We start from the raw sequence: 19214 nt of genomic DNA, 5'->3' as shown, positions 1-19214 counted from the left end.
TCCCGGGCAGCCCCCCTCACCAGTCCCGGGCAGCCCCCCTCACCAGTCCCGGGCAGCCCCCCTCACCAGTCCCGGGCAGCCCCCCTCACCAGTCCCGGGCAGCCCCCCTCACCAGTCCCGGGCAGCCCCCCTCACCAGTCCCGGGCAGCCCCCCTCACCAGTCCCGGGCAGCCCCCCTCACCAGTCCCGGGCAGCCCCCCTCACCAGTCCCGGGCAGCCCCCCTCACCAGTCCCGGGCAGCCCCCCTCACCAGTCCCGGGCAGCCCCCCTCACCAGTCCCGAGCAGCCCCCCTCACCAGTCCCGGGCAGCCCCCCTCTCCAGTCCCGGGCAGCCCCCCTCTCCAGTCCCGGGCAGCCCCCCTCACCAGTCCCGAGCAGCCCCCCTCACCAGTCCCGGGCAGCCCCCCTCACCAGTCCCGGGCAGCCCCCCTCACCAGTCCCGGGCAGCCCCCCTCACCAGTCCCGGGCAGCCCCCCTCACCAGTCCCGAGCAGCCCCCCTCACCAGTCCCGGGCAGCCCCCCTCTCCAGTCCCGGGCAGCCCCCCTCTCCAGTCCCGGGCAGCCCCCCTCACCAGTCCCGGGCAGCCCCCCTCACCAGTCCCGGGCAGCCCCCCTCACCTGTGCAGGCGCCGTCACAACGCGGAGGATCAGTCACACGCTGCAGTCCCAGCACAAGTAACGCGTCGTCTCCACACAAAGTCACTCTGTGTCCCAGCTGCAGGTGAGCAAGGAAACCGCTCCCCCTCCCCCACAGCTTCTCCCACCGGGCTCCGGCCACACCCTCCGCCCCTCTTGCCTCTAGCTCCGCCCACTAGCGGGTTCTACTTCCAGCTGAAGCCCGTTTCCCATTGCTGTGGTATCTCATTGAGGCTATGTTTACTATAGCGCAATTCTCTACAAAATAACGCTAGTTAAACGCTATGTATGAACATAGCCTAAACGGGGCTGAGTGACATGTGCATGAAGTAGCGGAGCGGAGTTACATTCTAGGGCAGTGAATTGTGTGTGCAGGGAGATGCTGACTGATGTGATAGGACGCTGTTCTCATGGAGCAGTGGTCATATTACCGCACCATCAGGAGCTCTGCCTCTGCAAGTCCTATCAGCTTCTAGGGACCTGTGCACATTATAGTGTAGGCTCCATACACACAGGCAGGATCTGGAGCCAAAGCCATAGTTGGAGCCAGCAAGAAGAAGATGCATAGAAGAAGCATTTTATGTTTCTTATTCCTCTTGGATCTAGCTATGGCTCAAAATACTGCAACAGAACCTGCACGTGTGTATGAAGCCTTAGGCTATGTTCACTGCAGCTCTATGTAGGGGCGGACTGCCTGTACATAAATCCTGTTCGCACCAGTTCAGAACTGGCGTAGGTTTCCTTATCATTTTTGGGCAAGAAAAATGATAAATGAAGCGGACCCAGAGTCCACGCCCCCCGTGCGCTCACCCCCCTGCGAAGCTGGCGTCAAATAGCCAGTTGCGAATATTTATGAAAAACGGGCATTTGCGAATAAATGTTTTTGCATCTGCCCATTTTACGCCAAAAAGTACAACTTTTTCCTTTGATAACTTTGCCCTCATAGTATGCTGGTTGGTATTTTCAGGCAACACCAGCAGTGGAAGAGCAAATGTTAAAGATGAAGTCCCATGAACAGTAAAAAAAACAGCAGGCAGGTGGGGAGGTGAGAAAAAACCAAGTGAATTCACCCCTCCTCGTGCTTCCACTTTTCCCGCTCAGGGTCCCGTTCATCGCCATCAGCTGTCATCTCCTGCAGGAAAGGTTCACATACCGCCTCCTGCAGCAGCAACGCTCAGCCAGTCAGTGACTGCGGAGGTGTCCCACCCAGGTCACTGATTGGCTGGGCAGGCAATCACTCATCCAGGGTCGTGACGTTACAGCTATCGGAGCTGCAGGACCCCGGCTGATGCGGATGGGACCCCAGAGTGGCACAACAGAGGCACAGGGACTAGTGAGGTCACTTGTTGTTATTTTGTCACCTACCCCCGCCTGCCTGCTGTTTTTACAGTTTGCGGGACTCAATATTCCCAAAAAACATCCCACAAGCCATTTTGCTCTAAATTTTACAGCTTGGGTGCTGTGACCCCCACAATGGTTAGATATGACCAGTAGAAGCACATGGCTTCTCCTGGATTTTTACCCTAAAGCGAATGTACCATCAGGAGTTGTGAAAACTTTTTTCACTACCTTGCCTGCGCTCTGCAAATTCTAGATTATAAGATTGCCGAGCTGCCCGCACGGAGGTAACCATTAGACCAGTGGCAGTCAGGGGAAACCATCAGGACTCCCCCAGTCACACTGCAGGAGTGCCGATCAGACAGGGATAGGAGCTTCTGTCACTGACACCTGACACCGATTGCGGCATTGGCTGATGATAGCGGGCAGTGCTCACCCTCTAGCTTGTACATTTCATGGTGTAGCGGTACGGCATGGGTCTTTAATTTACTTCTATTTTAAAGCGTGGGCAGTATTGGTAATACTGGTCTTGGTATACTGGATTTGCCTACGACTCACCCACTGTAATTTACAGTAGAAGTGTAGTGCTGCAACCAACCAGAACCCACAATGCAAGGTGGTTTTCACTGCAGCTTTTACCCCAGCATGCAGCTATTATTGCAGGTTTCTTTAATCCTTTGCAATGCAAGGGTACAAACCCACACACCACATACGCAGCGTATTTACTGCTGTGATACGCAGCAGATTAGATCTAAATAACTGAACACAGCATCAAATCTGCACCATCAAATCTGCTGCAGATCTGCTGCGTATACAGTGTGTGTGTTTGTAAGGCTAGGTTCACACTGCGTTTTCAGCATCCGTTTAACGCATCCGTTTTTTGCAAAAAAACGCATGAAAAACGGATTGCAAAAAACGGATTCATTTGTGTGCATCCGTTTTTCCATTGACTTCCATTATTAAAAAAAACTGATCCGTTTTTTTTGGCGGACCAAAACGGACCAAAAAACGTTGCTGACCCTATTTTTCTGGACGTTAAAAAAAACGGATCCGTTAAACGGATGCTGAAAACGCAGTGTGAACCTAGCCTAACCGAAAAGTGGAAAGCAGCGGGAGACTTGATGCGATTACAGCAGGTGTTCAGCAATTACATTAGGTGTCTGTCGTTTCTGCTGGTTTACTGCTGTTGTGGGAGTTACACTGAAAAGCGGCCCACTAATGCTCTGTCACCCAAACCTGAAACCTGGCCCTCTATCTATCTATCTCAAGGAATTCCCCACAGCACGTCTTGTAGATCAAACAAAGTGATATATTCCATTTTCAAAGTTAGCAAAATAACAGTGCAACCAGCAGGGACGGCTGGTCAGAGTCGGACTCGGACTCCACAAACTGGTATAGTGCTACCTGTATACTGTGTTATCTATCTATCTATCTATCTATCTATCTATCTATCTATCTATCTATCTATCTATCCACCATGCTTGTACCATCGCACAAAATGTTTAGTTGCAGCAGCATCACTATGACAGTCATAGTGTATGTAGCACAGTTAGAGAGCAGGTGTAGGATGTGTGCAGGTTGTGTAAGTGTAGTGAACCACACCGGATTTCAACGAAAATAACACAGGGTCTTATATTATTTGTTCTCTGAAACAAAGGGCTAGGGCTTATTTTCAGTGTAGGTCTTACTCAAAGAAACACAGTACGCCCCTACGCTATAGCTCCACTCGATATGGTAGTTAGCTGCCATACTGAATGTCCCATTGTTGTTAGTCTCCTATTTTGTATGTTCCCCTGTTGTTAGGCCTCCATACTGTACACCTCCTCCCCCCTTTAGTTGTACGCCCATACTGAATATCATCCCCCTCTGTATTTTTTCCCCCCATACTGTATACACCCCCCTCTGCAGTAAGGCCCCCCTATACTGTTTACCCCAACCCCCCGCCCCCCCGTAGCTGTTCCCCCAAACTGTATACAGCCTCCTTCTGCAGTAAGACTCCTTAGTGTAAGACTCCTGAACAGAGTCTATGTTGGTGTATATGGGATTTATGGCTATAAAACTAGGCAAATTTGTTGTTCAGCAGTCTGGGAAAGCCTGGGGGGGCGGCACTAGAAGGCAATTTTGCAAAGGGCAAAAGTAAGTTTAATGGAGAAGTCCGGCAAAATGAATAATTACACTGTGGACAGAAGGGGGAAGATATACTTACCAGTCCCCGTGCCCTGGCAGCACCACATCACACCTGATGTCATCTTCTCTCCATTTCTTAGTTAGGAACAGGTGGGAGATATCCCGCTCAGCCAGTCATTGACTGTAGCTGTGTCTTGCCCCAGTCCCTGACTGGCTGAGCTGGGCATCCGTCAGCTGAGTCGTGACGGGGGGGATAGAAACCCAGCAGGGGTCCAGGAGCGGGGAGCGGCAAGCGGCACTGCAAAGCATGGGGACTGGTAATTATAGGCTCTCTTATTATGTTTCCCCCAGCCTATTCTGATTATTTTATAATTATCCGCACTTCTGCTTTTAGGCCGGCCCAGGGCATATTAGCCCACAATTTTTGTCATGTATTTGACTCTGTTGACTTTATTTTTTATTACAGTCATGGGCATAGAATGACCTGATTTAATGCATTTAGCATGTCACTGTGTTTTTCTAAGGAAGACACCCGGAATAAGTGACATGTGACACTTATTCCAGTGTATCTGGAATGCACACTCATTGAAGTGACTGGGGGCTGAGCTGCAGTAACCAGGCACAGCCAGCACACAGGGAATAGAGCCAACTGCTTCTGGCCCAGCTATGGCAGCCCCGCATGACAGCCAGGTGTCAGCACCCCTCTGGTATCCTGAGAATAAGCCATCCAACAAAGTTGCTTGGAGGACCCCTTTATTAGCACTTTTTTGGGGACTGACCAATCTAGCTGAATAATTTTTAGACTGATTTTTGAATGTTTATTATCCAGGGAATTATTTTATTTGCCTCATGGTCAGACATCAGTAAACAGTCCCCAGTGTGTTCATTGTTAGCAAGAAGCTGATACAGATAGACTTGTACACAGGATAAGTCCTTTATCTTAACACTCAGAAGGTGCAAATAATGTCATAGGCAAACTAAAGATATTGTTTAATAAGGTGCTAATCTCAGACTATTATGGTGCGTTTACACGTAACGACAATTGGCCCGATCGTACGATTAACGATGTCGGAGTAACGATTATTTTTTCATAACGAGCAGCTTTTAGACGGTACGATATATCGTACGGAAAATTCGTTGTGCGATCGTTTTGCGAACGCTTAAGCCTATCTCACACATTGGTTAAATCGGCGAACAACTGTTCACACGGAACGATTTGCGATTTTTTTGCGAACGACAAACGACGATTTGATAACAAGTTGAAAGATCAAAATGCGCGATGTATCGTTCGTCGTATGATCGTTCGCTGCGTTTACACGTACGATTATCGTTCAAATTCGATCGTTATCGCGCAAATTCGTACAATAATCGTTACGTGTAAACGCAGCATTAGATACCGATTGGGGACTAATCTACTGATATTACCCAGGGTCTTTATAAATGCCCTTAAAAAATAGCAAGATTTAAAGGGTTAATGGGTTGTTCAGGTACAATCATGTAGCATACTGTATTCCTAAGGCCTTTTCTGATACATGCATAGGCCCATTCATGCAGACATTGGTTAGTGACTGGTTCACCCACCTTCACTTGCACTATCCTAGTTATAGACGATGGCTGAAGCATTGTAAAAAGGAAGCACCACTGTGTTGTCCTGTTGTCTCCCTTTCAAAGTCTGTAAGCCCTTGCGAACAGGACCCTCACTCATCATGTGTGACTTGATGGTTACATGTGTATCCCCGTAAAGCAAGTTCAGGTTGAAGATCAGCTGCTATCGGTTCTCACTGTTAATGATGGGCCGCAGTGATCGCACTGCCGCCTGTCAATAACCCCTTTAATGCCGCTGAGATTGTCTACCTTAAAACTTTGTATACCTTAAACTAATTTTGGATAGGGGACAAGTAAAAGAATGAGGGAAGTCTGACCTCCGTACCCTCCGATGATCTACAGATCCTCACCTGGCTCCTTTGCTGTACCTGTGCCTGTATTGAAAACAAAGGATTCCTGTGAATAGGTGACAAGTTTAAGGTGGACAACCTCTTTAAGGGTGGTATTCCACGGGCCGATGGATCTTGATAAACGAGTGCCGATTTGCTAGATCGGCGCTCGTTTACTAGGCCTATTCCATGGCCCCGATTATCGTTAAACAAGGGCTGCAAGGACATCGTTACCGATGTCCTTGCAGTTCTTGCTTAACTAGTATACATACCTATTCATGGTGCAGGGCTCCTCTTCTCCTGCTTCTCCCGCGTCCCGCGCGCTCCTCCAGCTTCAGGACGGCCTGTGTCAGCTGACAAGCTGCTCAGCCAATCACTGGCCGGGACCGCCGCGGCCTGTGTTTGCCTGAGCGGCCTGTCAGCTGATACAGGTCGCCCTGACGCTGGAGGAGCGCGCGGGACCCGGGAAGAAGAGGAGCCCTGCACCATGAATAGGTAATGTATATCGTCAGTCGCCGGCCGCACACCGCTATTCCATGTAGCGGTACGCGGTCTGTGCCCGACAAATATAGGTCCGGACCTATATCAACGATCAGCAGATGACAACGACCATCGCTCTGTGGAATAGGGCCCTAACTGTCACTGACCAATCAGGAACCCCTCAGTCACATTGTTCATTTTCCCTGGCTGACAGAGGTCTCTTAGGCTAGGTTCACACTGCGTTTTCAGCATCCGTTTAACGCATCCGTTTTTTGCAAAAAACGCATGAAAAACGGATTGCAAAAAACGGATTCATTTGTGTGCATCCGTTTTTCCATTGACTTCCATTATAAAAAAAAACGGATCCGTTTTTTTTGACGGACCAAAACGGACAAAAAAACATTGCTGACCCTATTTTTCTGGACGTTAAAAAAAACGGATCCGTTAAACGGATGCTGAAAACGCAGTGTGAACCTAGCCTTACCTCCATGCAGTCAGCTCTGCAACAGGGAGACTCTGAAAGTGAGTCACATCCAGGCAGCATGGTGACATAACGACACAGGATCGGCCCAAGGTCCAGCCCAATCTCCTGCTGGGGGCAGTAATTAACAACTATAGGGAGAACTATTATTGGAGCTGGCTACTATGTGAAGCACTACTGAGAAGGTTGGCTACTATGTGGAGCACTACTGAGAAGGCTAGCTACTATGTGAAGCACTACTGAGAAGGCTGGCTACTAGGTGGAGCACTACTGAGAGCTCTAGCTACTATGTGAAGCACTACTGAGAAGGCTGGCTACTATGTGGAGCACTACTGAGAAGGCTGACTACTATGTGGAGCACTACTGTGAAGGCTGGCTACTAGGTGGAGCACTACTGAGAGCACTAGCTACTATGTGAAGCACTACTGAGAAGGCTGGCTACTATGTGGAGCACTACTGAGAAGGTTGGCTACTAGGTGGAGCACTACTGAGAGCACTAGCTACTATGTGAAGCACTGCTGAGAAGGCTGGCTACTATGTGGAGCACTACTGAGAAGGCTGGCTACTAGGTGGAGCACTACTGAGAGCACTAGCTACTATGTGAAGCACTACTGAGAGGGCTGGCTACTATGTGGAGCACTACTGGGAAGGCTGGCTACTAGGTGGAGCACTACTGAGAAGGCTGGCTACTATGTGGAGCACTATTGCGAGGGCTTACTATTGAATGAAGCACTATTGGAGCATTTACTACTATCTGGGGCACTATTGGAGCGGCTGACTGCTATATGGGGCACTGTTGGAGCTGCTGACTATTATATGGGGCACTAACGGGAGGCCTAGCTACTATGTGCAACACTATTGGAAGGGCTAAACACCGCTCTGCATGTTTCAATAAATATCATGGTTGGCCCGCGACTTTGTCTAATTTTACAACTTTGGCCCATTGTGTATATCAGTATGACACCCCTGCTCCATGTGAATATGGCAGATAACACTGATCAATGCTATGCAATGGCTTAGCATTGACTAATATATACAATCTAATGACTGCATTTACTAGCCCCCTAGAGGGGACATATGACATAGCCCCTCGCCCAATAAAGTTTCAAATCATCCCCTTTCACATTTTATGTATATTAATCACATAAAATAAACATTATTGTGCGTAATTGCATCTTATAACATATAACAATAATGTTCCCATAGACAGGGGAGAGCTGGGACCACGGGTTACCTAATAGCCAGCGATTTCATACTGGCAATGCTTAGACTTTATACTGGACCAGGAGCCCGGACCAAAGGCTTATTGGTCCGGCCTCCTGAGTCCAGTCTCACTGCAGCTGGTGCACTGCAGGCTGTGCGGCCGGCGACCTGTCACTCAGCCTGAGTGCAAGACACAGCAGCTGCGTGCCGGCCGGCTGATAGTCACGTGAGACCACGGCGTCCCCGGTTGCTAGGGACGCCATCGGGTCTCCGTGACGTCACTCGGCTCCGGTGGGTGGAGCGACGGCGCGCCCAGAGCCGACTGCTGGAGCCGAGCTGGAAGGAGACGCCGCTGGAGCCAGGTAAGGTAAGTTCCTGACATTACCCCCCCCCCCCTCTTATATGAGGGGCCTCAGGACCCTTATCCACTGGACCGGGCCTAGACGGGTTCTGAGCATGGTATCGTCGGAGCAACTGAGGAGCGTGCACGTCCCTAAGTGTTACCCATGTATGCTCCTCTGGTCCGAAGCCCTTCCAGTGGACCAAGTACTGTAATGATCGCTGTACCCAACGGGAATCCAGAATTCTCTCCACCTCATATTCCAACTCACCCTGGATGACAAGTGGGGCAGGAGGAAGTGATGGGAACACCGGCGGCACATATTTCTTTAACAGAGCTTTGTGAAACACAGAATGAATTCTTAAAGATGCAGGCAGTTTAAGTCTGAAAGTAACAGGATTAATGATTTCCAGAATGGTATATGGCCCGATGTATTTGGGTGCTAGTTTCCCAGATTGTACCCTTAGTTTAAGATTCTTGGTAGAGAGCCAGACCTTATCACCTACTGCATATTGTTGGCCAGATATGCGTCTTTTGTTAGAATACTTTCGGTAGGATTCTTGGGCTTTAACCAAGCTCTGATGAGCTTGGGCCCAAACTGTGCACAGTTTCGAAAAAATAGCTTCAGCAGAGGGGTTTACAGACTCAGCGGAGTGAACGGATGAATATCTGGGATTAAAACCATAATTACAAAAAAATGGCGACATTTTGGTAGAACATTGCTCATGGTTATTGATGGCAAATTCGTCGAGGGAAATGAAATCACGCCATTTGTCTTGAGTATCTAACACAAAACACCTTAGAAATTGTTCCAGTGACTGTTTGACCCTCTCAGTCTATCCATTGGTCTGGGGATGAAAGGCAGAAGAGAAGGATAACGAGGTACCCAGTTTACCACAAAATTCTCTCCAAAACCTAGCAACAAACTGGACCCCTCTGTCGGAAACAATGTTCTCCGGTACCCCATGCAAGCGCAGAACATGATTGACAGACAGCGTGGCTAGTAAGCGAGCACTTGGGAGTTTACGTAGAGGGATGAGGTGACACATTTTAGAGAAACGATCCACCACCACCCAAATGACAGTCTTACCCCTAGACACAGGTAAATCTGTAATAAAATCCATGGATAAATGCGTCCAAGGTCTCGTAGGAACCGGCAGGGGATGTAATAGACCCTCCGGTGGTCTACGGGGAACCTTAGACCTAGCAAAGATTTCACAGGCTTCAACAAATGATTTAACATCACGAGCCCAGGTTGGCCACCAAAGGTGACGCTAGAGCAAATACTTGGTACCTGCCACCCCCGAATGCCCTGCCAACACAGATCTATGGATCTCCTCCAACACTACTGACGAAGATTCGGCGGCACAAACAGGAGAGATTCAGGTGTGTTATGGGGGGCTAGGTCTTGTGACTGCGCGATTAGTGTCACCAGGTCTGGTTGCAGGACGGACACCACAACCCCGGGCCTTAAAATCGCATCGACCTGATTTTCGGAACTGTCTTCGAGATCAAAACTGCAGGAGAGGGCGTCAGCCCTGATATTGCGAGAATCAGGTCGATAGGTGATCTCAAAGTTGAATCTAGCAAAGAATAAGGCCCACCGGGCCTGACGTGGAGAAAGACGCTTGGCAGTATCGAGATATACTCGTTTTTTGTGGGCAGTTAGTACAGTAACCTTATGCTTGGCACCTTCTAAGAAGTGCCTCCACTCATCAAATGCCATCTTAATGGCTAGTAATTCCCGATTACCAATAACATAGTTGCGTTCTGCTTGCGAGAATTTCCTCGAGAAGTACGCAACTGGCCGGAGGTTGGTAAGGGTGTCTGATCCCTGTGACAAGACTGCTCCCACCCCTACCTCGGATGCGTCCACTTCAACAATGAATGGGCGCTCAAAATCCGGCTAAATCAAAACTGGAGCCTCTGAGAAGCAGTGCCGAAGTGTGTCGAAGGCCTTGATAGCCTCTGTGGACCAATGTACCAGATCCGCCCCCTTTTTGGTCAAATCTGTAAGAGGAGGTTTGGCTATGATAGAAAAACCCTTGATGAATTTTCGCTCCCAATTCTCAATGGCTGCTACTTTGATGGGATCCATACTAAACGTATCAGGGGTAATATTATAACCCAAAAACGAGACCTTTTGAATACCGAACTGGCACTTCGACAACTTGGCACAAAGATTATTATGTCTCAGAAGCTCCATTACAGTACGAACATGCTGCAAATGGGTCGACCAGTCTGAGGAAAACACCAGAATATCATCAAGATATACAACAAGGAAACGACCAAGGTGTTCCCGAAAAATGTCGTTAACAAAGTGTTGGAAGACCACCGGGGCATTACACAACCCAAAGGGCATGATGAGATACTCGAAGTGACCCTCTGGGTTGTTAAATGCGGTCTTCCATTCATCACCTTCCCTGATGCGAATCAAATTATATGCCCCCCGCAGGTCGATCTTCGAAAACCATTTAGCACCCACAATCTGATTGAACAAATCGGGGATTAGGGGCAGCGGATGTTGATTCCTAACAGTGATTTTATTTAGTTCCCGATAGTCAATACAAGGCCGGAGACCCCCGTCTTTTTTACCCACAAAAAAGAACCCTGCCCCTATGGGGGAAGAGGAGGGACGGATATGACAATAAGGTAGACTGTCTTTAATATATTCCCGCATAGCTTCCCTCTCAGGGCAGGACAAGTTAAAAATGCGACCTCGCGGGTATTTGACACCAGGAACTAAATCTATGGCGCAGTCATACGGTCTGTGGGGTGGCAACACCTCTACTGCCTTCTCATCAAAGACATCAGCATAGTCTGACAAAAATTCCGGAATTTCTCCTTCCTCAGGAGAGCATCCTGAGAGAGACACAGCAATACAATGAGAATCACACCCAGACCCCCAACGGACCAGTTCCCTGCTCGCCCAATCAAAAACTGGATTATGTGTCTCCAACCATGATAATCCCAGAATTACATCCGATGACAAATTATGCATAAGAAGAAAATCAAGACTTTCAACATGGACCGACCCCACCTTAGCTTCCAGGCACGGGGTCACATATCGTACGTCCCCCTGGGCAAAGGGAGCAGAGTCTGCTCCAGTGACATTAACAGGACGCTGGAGCAGCAGGGGACATACCTCCAAACCAGAAAAGAACACAGGATTAATAAAATTTGCGGAGGATCCAGAATCAATCTGGGCCTACCCATTGATACTTTTGGCTTCCACAGACAGAGAAATAGGTAACAATAGCTTATTTTTGGAGGGTACCTGTGCGCCTGAGAGACCCCCCGACACTGTCGGATCTGGTGTCCAGTCTTCCCGCAGTAGAAACACAGATTATTCTGTATGCGATGGGCTCTTCGAGTTTGAGCATCGGTAGTATCTACCTGCATGGGTTCTTCAGGTGCGGTGAGACAGGGTTTTTAGGGAAGTCGGGGGTACCTCTCTCTATTTGTTGGCCCCTAAGTCTCCGATCCACCCGAATAGCCAAAGTCATGCTTTCTTCTAGTGAGTCAGGAGAGGGGTATGCCACCAACATATCCTTCAGCCGGTCACTACGACCTACCCAAAACTGGAATCGGAGGGCCGAGTCGTTCCACGTGGAAAGACCGCTCCACTGTCTGAACTCCGAACAGTATTCTTCCACTGGACGTCGGCCCTGTCTCAACCCAGTCAACTGCTGCTCGGCATTGGCTGCACTGTCCGGGTCATCATAAAGTAACCCTATTGCTGTAAAAAATTGGTCAGTCTGCAAGTCAGGGGGCAGGGAGAATGCCCACTCTTGCGGTGGCCCTTGGAGGAGGGATATAATGATGCCGACCTTCTGAGACTTGTCTCCCGATGAACGGGGGCGCAATCTAAAAAATAACTTGCACCCCTCCCTGAATGCACTGAACCTCCTCCTGTCCTCCGAAAATCTGGGAGCTGAACGGGCGGCTCAGGAGGTGCTGGGGAGGTCACCCTGAGATGTCGGGGAGTCGTCTCTTGGTCCTGGACCCTTACAGCCAGCTCCTGAACCATAGTGTTGAGCCGCTGCATTTGGTCCACTATATTTGACATAGCAGTCCGGTTGTCCATGGGCAACAACAGTATAATTTTAGGCTGGCTATTCTGTCAGGAACGGACAAACACAACCAGACAGTGGGCCCTGATCTGAACCCACCCACTGTCCCTGCCTAATTGCCTCAGTCGACCCTAGGCGGTCGCGGACAACAACGAAGACGTTCACTGCTCTGAGTACGTGGAACACAAAACACGACAGACAGACAAAACACAATGGAGAGTAGTGAACAAGCTGAGTCAAACCACACGGGCAACGCGGTACAAAATCGGCATACAAAGAATAGTCACAGGTCAGGCGGGAGGTCAGGAACACGAGTAAGCAAGCAGAAGGGAATTAGGACGGGAAACGCAGGAATAGACAGGAGAGAGCTGGGACCAGGGGTTACCTAATAGCCAGCGATTTCATACTGGCAATGCTTAGACACAGCAGCTGCGTGCCGGCCGGCTGATGGTCACTTGAGACCACGGCGTCCCCGGTTGCTAGGGATGCCGTCGGGTCTCCGTGACGTCACTCGGCTCCAGCGGGTGGAGCGACGGCGCGCTCCCAAGCCGACCGCCGGAGCCGAGCTGGAAGGAGACGCCGCTGGAGCCAGGTAAGGTAAGTTCCTGACAAAAACTCTGTGTTTTAACCCACCATTAGGGGGTGCTTACAATAAGCATTTAGTAGGCATGGTCATAAATGGTGGGCTTCCCCTTTCCCCTGTCACCAGAGAAGCAGCACTCCAAGGTCTTAATAGAAGAATTGTCACCCATCGGGGAGGTAATGTTTCAATTCCTGAATAGGTGAATAATCACGGGGTCGGGTTCTTAGAGCTTGTATTCGGCAATTTGTTGTTATTATGTGGTGCTGTTCTCTGTTCATATTTTTTGTGTGTGAATGAGACATCCTACAACATACTGGGGGGTGTTTTTTTTTTCTTCCATTTTCTCATACTTTAGAATGGTCTATAGATTACATGCCATAAAAGGGGTTATAAATGGCACTTCTGCATAGTACATGCAGACTTTTAGTTGACATCATGTCAGTACACATTCTCTAGTAGGGGAAATACGAGTCAAAACATCCGCTACTTGAACACTAGGAGTGAAAGACTTTGAAGTTATGTGAGTCCATGAGAAAATAGAGTGTGAACATGTAGACCGAGCGGGTTGTGTGTGATGTTCTAGGCCAGCCTTCTAATTATGTTATCTTCTGTTATGGATCATTTAGAAGTCTGCTATACTATTCCCATGAATAGTGTGATTGTTCAGTAGAAGTGTTGTTCCTTACAGATCATGCAGTCTGGAAGCATAGAGTATCCAATGACAGGAGATGTACAAACTCTTTTGAAAGAAGATCTAACACTGATGAGCAAAATGAGGACAGGCTCCAAAGCGGTTTTGCCTATGTGTACAATAAAAGTCGTGGTCCATGTGCACTATATGTATGCACAAATTTCTTAAAGAGTTTGTCCCACTGCTAGCATGTATGGCATATTGATTTGATATATCTAATCAAAGAGGCCCTGACCATATAATGGGGGGGAGCAGGCACAACTCTCATAAACATCATTAAGGTGTGCATAGCCAACACTCTGCAAAGAACTGGGCACCCCTGTTTTTCTCAGATCGTAAGGATTTACAGACCTTGGGCCATCACTACACCAATGCTTACATTGATATACTAATAAATGATGTTTGATAACATTATTTATGTGTAAGTCTCTGTTCACATTCATAATATAACTTTCAGGAAGCCACTGAGCGACCCATTGACTCACCTTAGATTGTTTAAATTGTTTTGTAACTAACTTTTACTGCAATCTTTTCTATTCAATAAAAACAAACTTCTTTTTGTGCATCTGATACTTCATTTGATATCTTTCTTGGAAAGGTATATCCACCATAACAATCCTAAGTAGGGCATCTGCCTATTTATGTAGCAATGCAGGGATAAATCACTTTATAGCTGGACAAACTTGTACGTGACAGACCAAGCCAAATATGCATGATAATGAGTGCAATGGGGTGAGGACCGATAACAGCTGTCAAGCACCTCTGACCAGGTTATCAGTCATATGAACACACACGCCTAAATGCATATTTATTTTCCATAAGTGAGAATGCAGAAGATATTACTAGACTTTGCAAAAAAAACTATAAAGTGAAAAGAGGTAGAAAGTTTGCAATGCAGCATTTATGCTGATGTGACTTGGCATTGAGTGGGTAACAGTTTTCTGGAGTAGAAATCTTCCATGTGCTTCATAACTATGGAGCATGCATGTGATAAATTAAGCCACCACCCCGGATTAAAAACTGTGCCATATGGAGCATAAGTAAAGATGGTGGCCAGATGCTATGTCAATAGGCATTTTACAGAAGACGCCTCTGGAATCATTTATTAAAGAATTCTTTTGCAAGAATTGTTGTCAACCCAATGGTTGTCATTACTGTACAGGTCATGGTGATTTTCATGAAATACTAATGACCTACATGCTTCCTGAGAGCGCCAATAACAAATATATTCATAGAGTTACATTGGCAGCACCTAATTCGCACGGCTATATCTGTCTGGAGTAAACCCCACAGGCCGTACATTATCATTTGTTACACCTAAGTGCCTCTTAACATAAACCCATAGTCACAGAAAATAGACTCTTTGTAGTGTACGTAATGTAAATTTAGAAATAGCTAAAAACAAACTTCCCGTGAGAGGATACCTGGAAAGAATACAGGAAACCACACACAGGATAGCAGAACATTTGTGGAGGAACATTACTGTTGTAATGACTTGATTCTGAATTATATTCCCATCCAAGACAAAATCCTGGTGGGTCACACTTTTCATTTATAGGGCCCAGTTTTTTTGTTATACTTCGTTTCAATTGTTAAAGCAACTCTGTATCCACCACCCCACTAAACCGCTATGACCATCCGTTTGATGAGAGTAAATCCTTACTGATTGTGTCTTTTAAAATGTGCCCGGTGCCTTGGTTGGAGCAAAAAATGATCTTTTAATCTGCAGCGCTGTGACATACTGGTGTGTATTTGGCCCAGGTCTGCGACGCCTCTCCTTCCTAACTCCACAGGATTTCTATTCATCACTTGTCTAAACTGCACCTGTGTCACTACAGCCCAGGTGCAGCTTAGACAGGTGATGAAAAGGAGAAATACTGCCTGGGGGTGTTCCTAATGATGAAGAGGGTGGGGAGGAAGGAAGGAGAGGCATCACAGACCTGGGGCAAAGACACTTTAGGCCACACCAGTTTGACACAGTTTAGCAGATTAAATTATATAACCAAAGTATCAGGTGCACTTTAAAAGACATAACTGGTAAGGATTTACTCTCATCAAACAGATGGTACTAGCAGTTTGGTGGGGTGGGTTGGTATATACAGAATAGTTTTAACAGTATGCTATAGATCCCATTTTAAATGTGCAAGATGCTTATTTCACAAAAATGCTTCTCCCCAAAACTGTAGCTTAAGTGGGCACCTTTATTTCAAACAACATCCCTCCCTTTTTTTTAGCCAGTGTGATTGCTTACATGTTTTTGAATTACTTCATTTATCAAAAATGTAGCTTAGCTACTGTTAAGAGCGAGAGAGAGAGAGAGAGAGAGAGAGAGGTGTACCCATGTATGTACCTAAAAACTAATCCACACTGCCCCTGAAAGGTAAATCAAGGCTTTCCTCTGATCTCTCACTAACTATAAACCTGCAGACAGATGTCCACAGTGCTGTAGTATATTCTTCTCTTTCTTTTAGCTATTAAAGGGGTACTCCAGTGATTTTTTTTTTTTTTTTTTTTTTCAAATCAACTGGTTTCAGAAAGTTATATGGATTTGTAATTTGCTTTTATTTAAAAATACCAAGCCTTCCATATCAGCTGCTGTATGTCCTCTAGGAAGTGGTGTTTTCTTTTCAGTCTGACACAGTGCTCTCTGCTGCTACCCTTATCCGAGACAGGAACTGTCAGGAGCAGTGCAGATTTTCTATGGGGATTTACCACTGCTCCGGACAGTTCCTCACACCAACAGAGGTGTCAGCAGAGAGCACTGTATCAGACTGAAAAGAAAACAACATTTCCTGCAGGACATACAGCAGCTGATAAGTACTGGAAGGCTTGAGATTTTTAAATAGAAGTAAATTATAAATCTATATAACTTTCTGAAACTAGTTGATTGGAATGAAAAGATTTTCACAGGAGTACCCCTTTAAGTGGCAGCACTAGTAATTCAGTGCTTCATGCACTGCTGCTGTTTCTTTCATTTCTGCTTACAAAGCACCATGCAAAGCCAATGCATCAGTATCCCCCTCCTCCTCCATATGCCATCTATAGTAGTGTACTCTATACAGTGCACTCTAAGGAAGACGTTTAAATTATAGCAGTGAGAGCACTAAAATCACCTTGTCACCACTCTGAAAAGTTAATCCTATAACACCATGCAGGCTTTTAAAACTTAAAGATAGACATGTATATACTTTAAAGAAGACCTGTGAACTCCTCTGAAAAATTCACTAGCTATCAGTTTTGTCAGTTCTAGTGCCCAATATGCTATAAAAAGCTGTAGGCTTATTGCATATCTAGAGGGGTCAACTCTGCTCTCAACAGGACTTGAAACTGAATGCTCTCCCCACTGACAACTTGCAGTGGGGACCACCTGACATTAGCATATTGGGTGCCACAACTAACAATACTGATGGCTGCTGAATAAATACATTAATTAAAGCAGTTTTGGCTATCAGTGTATGCTGCCATGTCAACTTTTCTCATGCGCTGGGGGACTGGCCAATTGAGTATGTGGGGGGACTCTAGTGGCTAGAGGTGCAATGGTGCCTCTGACCACAAGAGAGACTGGTAGGGCAGGAAGCCAATGGCATCTTGTTCTGTCAGTAAGAACACCACAGCATTTAACTGTGAGCACTCATCGCAAATGCTCACAGTTAATGGGCCAGGGCCCCTTTAGTGCACGGGGCTTGTAGCACTTGTGGCGTGGTCTGTCTTTATGGTAGCTATGCCACTGCCTTACGCCAATAACATTGGTAGCATCCCAGAACTTACAGGCACAAAAATGACTTAAAGGGGTAGTGCGGCGCTAAACAATTATTCACAAAATAGCACAAATTACAAAGTTATACAACTTTGTAATGCGTGTTATGTATGTGAATGGCCCCCTTCCCCGTGTTTCCCCCCACCCACGCTAGACTTGGAAGTGTGGTGCATTATACTCACCGCATCTCGTGTCGACTCCCGTACGCCATCTTGTGACAATGACGTAGTCTTCGGGAGGCCGGCCGAACCGCTCCATCCGTCCCTCATGCCGGCCCCCCTCTGCCGCGCCATCAGCAGCTCAGCCGCGATTGGCTGAGCATAACTGTGGTCAGCCAATCGCGGCTGAGCACAGTTATGACGCGGCAGAGGGGGGCCAGCGTGAGGGACGGATGGAGCGGTTCGGCCGGCCTCCTGAAGATTACGTCATTGTCACAAGATGGCGGACGGAGGTGGACACGAGATGCGGTGAGTATAATGCACCACACTTCCGGGTCTAGCATGGGTGGGGGGAAACACGGGGAAGGGGGCCATTCACATACATATAACTGCACAACCAATGGGAAGACTTTGAATGGATAAACAGTACACATGTGGAATCAGATCCCTGTTCTAGTGATCATTGTGGGTCCCAACAGTGAGGTCCTCAGCGATCAAATACCCAGCAAACAAGTCTTCATATGATCGTGCATAGGAATATTTTCTTTATATATTGCATATTGTAGTGTTTATTTCTATGTTTACTTTATAGACCTTTAGGATTTCATTCTATTGTTGGAGCCTTTGTTAAAGCAAATTAGGACAACAGATCTTGTTTAGTTAGATTATAGCTGTATTGTGCAATAGACTTATCGATACTGCCAGGTAAAAAGAAGAGCAGAGGCCTGTAGTGTCCATGATAACTCATCTTCAGCAAACATTCACATAGGAGGAAAGAAGCAAGTGGTTGCTGTGGAGTGTTTTGTACACAAACGGAATCTCATAAAGTTACAGACACCGGACAAAAGCCTTGGCTATCAGCATTCTTGTAGAGTTACTCAACCGTTTAATAGCTGAAACAAGAAATATAGGTCAACAGGTAGACGAGCCATGAGTGCCTCTAGGGTAAACTAGATAGAGAGGATTGTGTGACAATCATCAAACAAAGAGGGTTTAGTGCTAAATAAAATGAGCCACATTCTTTTTGAATGTGACGGCTGTAATAAACATATACATGTAGAGAAGCTTGTTCAGTGAGGGCATACTTTCTTCTCATCACAAAAGATAATCACTATTGCAGAACCCTAATGACTTTCTTAAAGTCGACCTCTAGTTCAGAGGCATTTTGCTTACAATAACTACAACACTGGTAAAATAATAAAACTATTACATAAACCATTTGCATTGACAGCAATTTCCAAACATCTAGTTAACATTTTCTTAAACTGGAATCCCTTTAATGTTGCATGTTAGAATTTTGACTGGAATACCGCAAATGTCACTAAAAGTAGAATTACACTTCAAGTAAACAAGTCCATGTGTCAGCGCCAACCTGTATGGTGAGTGGGGTTCTTGGATTTAGACACATGTTTT

General features: G+C 47.0%; 1 protein-coding gene across 10 annotated transcripts in view; it reads right to left on the bottom strand.

Moving 5' to 3' along the window:
• The window catches only part of LMO7 (LIM domain 7), a 142227-nt gene extending 141491 nt beyond the window's left edge, over positions 1 to 736 (bottom strand). For 4 of the 10 annotated variants that reach the window (XM_069970625.1, XM_069970624.1, XM_069970627.1 and 1 more), the window contains exon 1: positions 619 to 736. The gene's annotated coding sequence lies outside the window, so the exon portion shown is untranslated. The remainder of the gene's footprint in view (positions 1 to 618) is intronic. The other 6 variants (XM_069970626.1, XM_069970628.1, XM_069970632.1 and 3 more) reach the window with 3 other exon arrangements.
• Between the last annotated feature and the right edge of the window lie 18478 nt (positions 737 to 19214).

Source organism: Dendropsophus ebraccatus, chromosome 5, assembly GCF_027789765.1.
Source record: "Dendropsophus ebraccatus isolate aDenEbr1 chromosome 5, aDenEbr1.pat, whole genome shotgun sequence".
Lineage (NCBI taxonomy): Eukaryota > Metazoa > Chordata > Amphibia > Anura > Hylidae > Dendropsophus > Dendropsophus ebraccatus.
This window is presented reverse-complemented; position numbering and strand designations above follow the sequence as displayed.